Here is an 8,056-nt window from a genome sequence, read left to right on the forward strand (position 1 = left end):
GAAGTAACATGTTACACTTTCTGGAAAATGCAACCAACACAACTACTTTAAAACAACCTTACTCATGTGTAATTTCTTATCAGGGGTTATCAACCTCCAAGGAGTCCCCCAGGACATTTTCAGGATACTAGAAAGATGAAGAGGGGGAAAAAAGTTTCCTCTTGTACTTCTACACTAAAAGCTGCTGATCAGCCCATATGTCAAATGCTGTGCCTTCAGCGCTAATCCAGAAGAGAATCTAAATGTAAATCTTTCAACGGGCCTATTCCTCTCCCCAGGATTGCCAAGCTACAGTGAGTACAAATATTTATTGTGCTATATAAAAACGGCACACAGCAACTGTAAAATTCAACCACCACATGCTTGCAAATTAGAGAAAAATTGTTACAGCACAGCCACTATTGTACTCCAGCTGAATCCCTTTACATTCCTTCGCCAGAACCAGGCCATCCATAGCGGGAACTGTCCGTCTCCGGTTCTACTCGTGTGCAGTGGGGTGGCAGGAGGGGCTCATCCACATCCCATTCCAGCAAAGCCTCCAAGGCTCCCTCTCCTGGGATTCCCGTCCTTGGAGGGAGCCCCAGGACGGGAGAGGCAGCCCCAGGACGGGAGAGGCAGCAGCGGGCAGACCCCGCCATGGCACAGAGGCCTCCGCCGCCCTCCCTGGCACCGCCGGGCTGCCACAGCAGCCAAGTGTCCGTCGCACCCCGCAGCTAGCCAGGACCAACCCCTGCCACAACGCTTTTGCCCACAAACGGACATTTTCAACAGAAAAAGGTCTTAAAAGTTCAAAAAGAAAGAAAAAAGCTTTCGACGTCGTCCTTGGGCTTCCCACACCAGCGAACGGGCGGCGGCTCCCACCCAGGCTGGGGCCGGGACGCGACTTGCTCATGCTCGTCTCCCGCAAGGAGGAGCGGCCACACCCCGCTAGCTTAGCTTAGCCTAGCCTAGCCTAACTGAGCCGAGCCGAGCCTAACTGAGCCAAGCCTAGGGACTCACCACGGGGCTGCCGTGAGCCATGGCAGCGGCAGCCGCCGCCTCAGCCCCCGCCCGCTTTTAAGGCGCCGTTGCCAGGAGGACGCGGCCGGCCCCGCCCGGGCCCTGCCCCAGCCCCAGCCCGAGCCCCAGCCCGAGCCCCAGCCCCAGCCCCAGCCCCGCCGGCGTTCGGGGCTCCTCTGCTCCTCACACCCCAAACCCCGCCAGCCTCAGGGCTCCTGCACCTCATACACCCCAAACCCCGCCGGCCCTCCGGGCTCCTGTGCCCCGCATACACCCCAAACCCCGCCGGCTCTCATGGCTCCTGTCCCTCCATACCCCAAACCCCGCCGACTCTCACGGCTCCTGTCCCCCCACACACCCCAAACCCCGCCGGCTCTGGGCCATGTGAAATACAAAGCTGTGTTTCGTGTTAGGTACACACAGGCAATGTGTGTATTTGTGGAGAGCGGCAATGGGACAGTTGCGAATTCTAATAATGACTGAGGAAAGTAAAGCATGGAAGAAGGCCTTTAAACCTATCTTTTGTTTGCAATTCACCTTAGTTGATTTAGGAGCATTGGAATTAAAGTGTTAAGGATGTTGCTTTTTGCTTGTAGTTAATCCTTAAAGAGTTCTTCAATAATAACCTTTTGAAGTATAATTTTAGAATATTGCTTGTATCCTTGAAACTATAGCTTTGGAATATATATAAAGGAAATATGCTTATCTCACTCCTTAATAAAGCAGAAAAAAAGAGCTTGAGAAAGGAAGATGAACATCAACTCAAGGATTTATAGTTTCAACCAAGGGAAGCTGGACATCACTGTTATGAGATTTATAGTCTTTGCAATTAAAGATGTGTGACCCACATCTGGGGAGCTGGACCCCACCAGATGGGATTCGTCTTTCTTCTTTCGGAAACTGGACCACCACCATCTGGGGATACTCCTTTTGGGACATATCCTGAGAAAAATTAAATCACAATAGTGTATAGAATTGTGATGTAAAAAAAAATGAAATAAAAACTGCTGAGAAAGCTTATGAGTACCCCTATAAATACTTGTAAGCCTCAACTATCGGTGTGCAGTTGGAGGGAAAACTTCCCCCACTGTACCCAGCATTGTATTCCTCATACTTTACCATATTAATTAATAAATTAAATGCTGCTTGAATATTGACCTAGTCAAGCTTTTTATTCATAACAGGGATATCGTGCTAAAGGCAGACCCTAAAACTCAGGGCAAGCCGCCACTGTCTGGTCTGGGCTCCAAGGTGCAGCCTGGAGCATCACCCAGGATTTACCTGGGGTGGGAATGCACCCAGGAGAGCTGGCTGCAAACACGTGTCATTTTTGCTCTAATAAACCCTGAAGTCGTGATTACCTCCTAAACGGGGAGAGCTGAAGCTAAGCGTTGCAGTTAAGCAGCAGCAATCTGCTACAACTACTCAATTATTGCTTACATTTGCAGCAATCTGTTCATATGTTAATGCAGAGATCTACTAATTTAGCAGTTACTAATCTGGAAAAATGTTCATTAATCTCATATGTGCAGGGGAATATATACTTAGGTCTTTATGCACCTTCAGTTGGTGTTGCCCTGAGGCTTCTGAGAACCTAGAAATATAATCTATTTTTCCTTTCATTTTCCTTTGTTTTTCATTTTTTAGGTAGCTATGTCGTTGCAGTGCTGTTTGGCTTGTGAAAAGGAGACTCACCCATTAAGCTTTCATTTTTAAGGCTTACACATCCTGAAAAATGAAAATATTTTAATGAAAATACTGTCAGACCCTTAATTAAATAGCCAGACTAACACCTACAAAATAGAAGAAGCAACACCCTTAATAAGCTGTATTTTCACAAGTGAGACAAATGCAATTTGCTATTGAAGTAATTTTTCTCTGCAAGAAAATATGTTTAATGACACTGCTTAAGTCTTGAATTAAACAGCAGTTGCATATTCAGCTGTTCTGCATGCCCTCCATCATTGTGAGGAAAAGGCAAGCCATGTTGCTTTGCTTACAGAATAGCTTAAATAATAAACCATATTTTTTCCTAAAGCACAGTGCTCATTTGAAACTGCCTGGGCCAGTGCATACCAGAAGTGTCCTTATTCTTCTCCTGTCTTTTTTTCCTGTCATGTCAGCAGAGATAGCAGGAAGGAGCTGCAGCCTTGAGGCTCTTGCTGAGCCCTGAAGGTCACAGATGGGGATCCTGCAGCTGGCTGCCACCTCCTCATCAGGCAGCCAGACCTGGCCCAGAGCCACCACCCTGCCAGCACACTGTTCAGGGCTACTAGAAGGGTGCAAGTGCAGGGAGAGGATTCAGAAATGAGCTCCCTGCTTCCTACCTCCCTCTGTTTATCTCAGGGTTTACAAAGTGCCTTAGAATCAGAGCAGTTTGTACACCTAACTTCCAAAAGAAGGAGAGCTGGGGAGTTTGGTACCAAAGGACTGCTCAGCTGTCTCAGATGGTGGTGAGGTGACTTTGCCAATGTCCACAGGAAAATTTGCAGACCAAAGCAGATTATCCTTACCTGAGGTGGACGGCATGTGTCTGTATTTGCATTCCCACAAGGCACTGTGGGCATCCCCCATCTGTTGTAAATGATACCCTCTGGATTGTGAATAACAAAGGGCCTGTCACCAGGTCATGTCAGCTCCCTTCATGCTGGGACAGCAGATAAACCTATTTATAGAACACAGATATCACTGGAGATAAAGTAGGAATGGGAATACAGCTTTCCAAGCTGCACAGGGAGGATGCAGAGACCACTTCCTGCTAACCAAGACACTTCTGTTTTCATCTGTGGCCTAGCAACACACCTTTTATAATTTATTTTACAAATTCCTAGGGAAGGTGTCTTTTCATCCAAGCTCTCTCAGCTGAACAGTGTGAGAAAGCCTGGTATGCACAGAAAAAATGCAGTTATTTCTCAACAAGGGGAAAATATAAAAATATCTGTGACTAGCATTACTCATACTGACTGGCTAGCTTTGATGTGGTGAGCTTAAGCTACTGTCCATGTCTTGCCAACAGTGTTGTCATTTTCATGCTTATGGAAGTTTTTAACATTTAATCCCACTTTTAAGAGAGGAAACTGAGGCACAAACCCACCAAATATCAAGCTCACAGATGGCACCCAGGAACAGCATCAGGGTTTCATCAGTCTTGGTTCAGCTTCCAGTCCAGCTCTCCCCATTGTAGTGTCTTTAAGAGCTCACCATAGTTTTAGAAAAGAAAATATTAACATGCTGTTCAAACCCTCCTGATTTTTCTGGGGTTTTGTCTGCCTTTGGGATAGTGCTGCTTAAGGGCACCTCAAACATTCATTTACTAGACAGGTTTTAATATGTAATTATTTATACTCCTTTTGGTACATGATGTCTAGAGAAGATTTATTTTTGGATGATAAGCCTTTATTAATCATTAAAAAAAAAAAAGTTACCATTTTCAAATGTCTTCCCTTCTAAGAAACGGAGAATCCTCAGCACACTCAGATGCTTGGTCATGAATGCCCTCTCCTGTTTAAATCCAGCATTGCTGCTGGAGAGGAACAGCCACACAACTGCAGGGCTGCGCAATTCTTCCTCAAGGCATATTATACAAACACCATCTTGCCTTTTTCTTTCCCAGTAAAGGCAATCATTCTCAGCAGGAACTGGCTGCAGAATCCAGGCAGTCCTCATGGAGATAACATGACATGAGCAGAGGTGTAATTTCATTTTAAAGATATCCTCTAATGTGTTCCCTTTGTTTTCAGCTGTTGACTCATAGATATATGGCACTCCAGCCTCATAATCAATTTTATTAACAGCGTGATTTTATTACAAGCTCCATCATTTCCCTCAGAGTTCTGAGACAGATAATACTGGGACCTGTGATTTCTTCCTTTTTCATTTATCATGTGTGACTCCTGTTTCTTCAAGAGCCTCTCTTTTTTTTTTCCTACCTGATTTAAGCCACTTTATCAGAACTATAGAAAGAGCTCTACCTTAATTCAGTGTAATGACAGATTTTCAGGACATTGGGTGGTTTATGAAGGGCTCTGACCTGTACAAACTGCTATATAAAAATGGCAGTCTGATGGATTGAATATACTGAATAGTACTGTATATCTCAGCTCCTCAATAAGCCCAAAGACTTGTGTAGTATCAGTAAGCCTAATTAAGGATGAAACAAGACTTTCAACCTTTCCTCTCCCAAATACTCACCCTGATACATATGCCTTATGTGGACAGAAAACCTCAAAGGGGAAGAGCACCCACCTGGGGTGAGGAGGGGTCATTTCACTGGGCTTGTTCTTGTGCCTTTCTATTGCACTCCTGCTGGTGTCAGGCTCAGTGCTCAGCCCCTGTTCCCTCACGTCCTTTGCTATCTGCTTTTTTGCCCTGGGTACGATGTACAGATGTATATTGTTTCCCAGTGAGACCCCAACCCCCTGACCTGTGTCCTAAGAAAAGCCACAGTCCACCTCCCTCCTCTTTTGTCCATTGTCTTTGCCTTCAAGTCTCTTTAAATCCTTTGCCTTTGCCATCTGGTTTTGCCCTTCTTCATCAGTGGATGAAATCTCACCCCTTCCTCACCTGTCTGTAATTGCCACTCATCTGCTCCTGACTCCCTGGCTCCAGTGGGGAGGGATTAGCTTCCAGGGGGTGCAGAACCACACAGAGGCAGGGTGCAATGGGAGAATAAATGCCCAGTAACATCATTTCTCCTTATTTGAATTGGCTGATCGAAGTTCATTGCTGAGCAGATGATTGCAGAAGTCCAGCAGTTTTAGTGTGAAGTTAAATAAGAGCAGAGCAGCATGTTTTGGTCAAGGCCAGTTTGCTCTGCCTAACTTTGCATTTGGCAATTTCAAGAGGAATAAAGCTGAGTGACTGTATCAGGCCTTTGCAGCAGCAATGGAATTTGCAGCACCAAGCAACCACTGAAATCACCCAGCAAGTGACTTTGAGAGACAGGCTGAAGCACAGCTAAGCAGTCAGGCTGTCCTTCTTACTGCCTCATTAATACCAATTTAACTCTGCTAAAGAATAACTCAGATGTATGCAGAGTAACCTTCATTGTCACGCTGGCTGTGGGAAGCATTTATATGAGGACCCCAGTATTTGCTAAAGGTCATATTCCTGAGCTTCCTTTTCTGAGAAAACAAGGAGGGGCTCCTGCTGTCCTTATACACAACTGTACACAACTTTTCATTTTTGTTTTTTTTCTTTTCACCCCCAGCTCCACTTTTGAGTAGACCTACCCAGAGCAGATTTTCTGCACTCTCATTTTGACATTATAATCACATAATTGGCATCAAAGATATTCAGTAATTGATTTACATGGGCTAAAACAGCCTTTTCCCATTTCTGTTCAGGCAGTGGTTGGTTCCCTCCATTTCAGATGAAGTCTCATCTAAATCCTGGTGTCATTACTTCCATTTAGACAGTGACATCTGCTCCATGCTGCACATGACACATGAAGGTCCCTTTCCAGATGGAAGTCCAAGAAGGTTACAGTGGTAGCTCACCTCTGGATATCACCAGGCTAATGCCTAAATTCTGGCTTTAAATCCTCCCTTCTTCACTGCTGGGTTTTGTTTGATATTTTCATTGCATTCCTTACAGCACTGACCTTGTCATTTCCATGGCACGAGCAAGCTTGTCCTGAGGACAGGTCAGCATTGCTGAGAGGGGTGCAGGTGTGAAACAGGGATGCTCCAGGCCCTGTGAATTCTGCTTGGTGCACAATTGCAGGATGCACTGTGTCAAAGCAGGGCCTCTCTTGGGAGTTCTGAATACTGAGAATTTTAGACTTTCTGTACAGACAGGCTCTGACTCCCAGAAGAGCACTGCATTTGACCTGAGGCTGTGGAGCAAGCTTCCAAAATTGATTGATAGCACTGGGATTATGGGTGTGTAGTTGGTTACAAGTGTGTAGTATCACAGGGTGGAAAACTAGAGTTTGGGGTTTTAGAATATAGTAATAAATATGAAGCAAGATGGAGGTTTTAGGGCAGAGACAGGTTGTTCTTCTTTACCTTCTTCCTTCTTCACAGGTTTGGCTGGTATTTTATAATTGGACAGAAAATTTCGCAGTGCAGAGTTCGAGGGATTAGTTATTGGGCTACAAGTAAAATAATTTAGGTGTCATTTTTTAATTGGATTGTTAAGCCCTTTTAAGACCTTGTAACAAGAGATTGTTAGCCATTTTGTGCCTTGCTAATGAAGGACTGCAGAACTCACTGCTGTGAGATTGTAACATTGATGAGAAATAATAAACACTTGAGTCTGAACACGAACTATCGTCTCAAGTGCCTTCAACCCGATCCCGAGAGGTAGGAAAAGGACTACCCTGCTCGGGTGGAGAACCTTCCTTGTGCCCCCCATCAGTCTCACAGGCACCTGCCGTGCCTGCAGTGGCTCTGCCCCTGCTCCTTCTCCGGCTGCTCCAGCTCCTCCTCCCCACCCCAGGAGATCATTCACTTCTTCTTCTTTACCCCACCCTGCCACCCGCAGCCATCCCCAACTTTGTTCTCAATACCTTCCCTTGAAGGCGCTTCTCTGCATGGGTTCCCCCGCACTTTTCTGTCTTTCAATCCCCTTCCTTGGTAAATTTTTCAACGTGAGTTGGAGAGACATCAGTTCTCCTTAGAGACAGCTCTGTGCAAACACGCTCTGCTTGCTGCCCTCTCCTGCCAGCTCCCGGCTCGCTCCCTGAGTCCTCTCTCCTACCCCCACTGCTGGTCACTCCTCACACATCTCTTCAACTCCCAGCACATCCCTGCTTCCGACCTTTTCCCCTTGGGCTTTTATTGCTGGGAATGGAAGTGAAAGTTATTCTCAATTAAACCAAAAAGGCTGTCACAGGTGTGCAAAGTAATACTAGATTGTACCCACTCACAGCCAGAAATACCTAATCACACTGGAATTTGGGATGGCAAAGCAGAATGTTGAGCCAGTGCTTTTCTTTTATTAGTGAGGCTTCAGCAGGGAGCAAGAGCACCACTTACTTGTTATTGTAAAAAATTACTGGTTATTTTTGCTAAGGAAAGAATAGTCCTATAAAATAGCACATACAAGGCATTGC

Source organism: Melozone crissalis, unplaced genomic scaffold, assembly GCF_028551555.1.
Source record: "Melozone crissalis strain CALT ecotype California unplaced genomic scaffold, PUWL_Pcris_2 ptg000081l_1, whole genome shotgun sequence".
In the NCBI taxonomy this organism is placed as follows: Eukaryota; Metazoa; Chordata; class Aves; order Passeriformes; family Passerellidae; genus Melozone; species Melozone crissalis.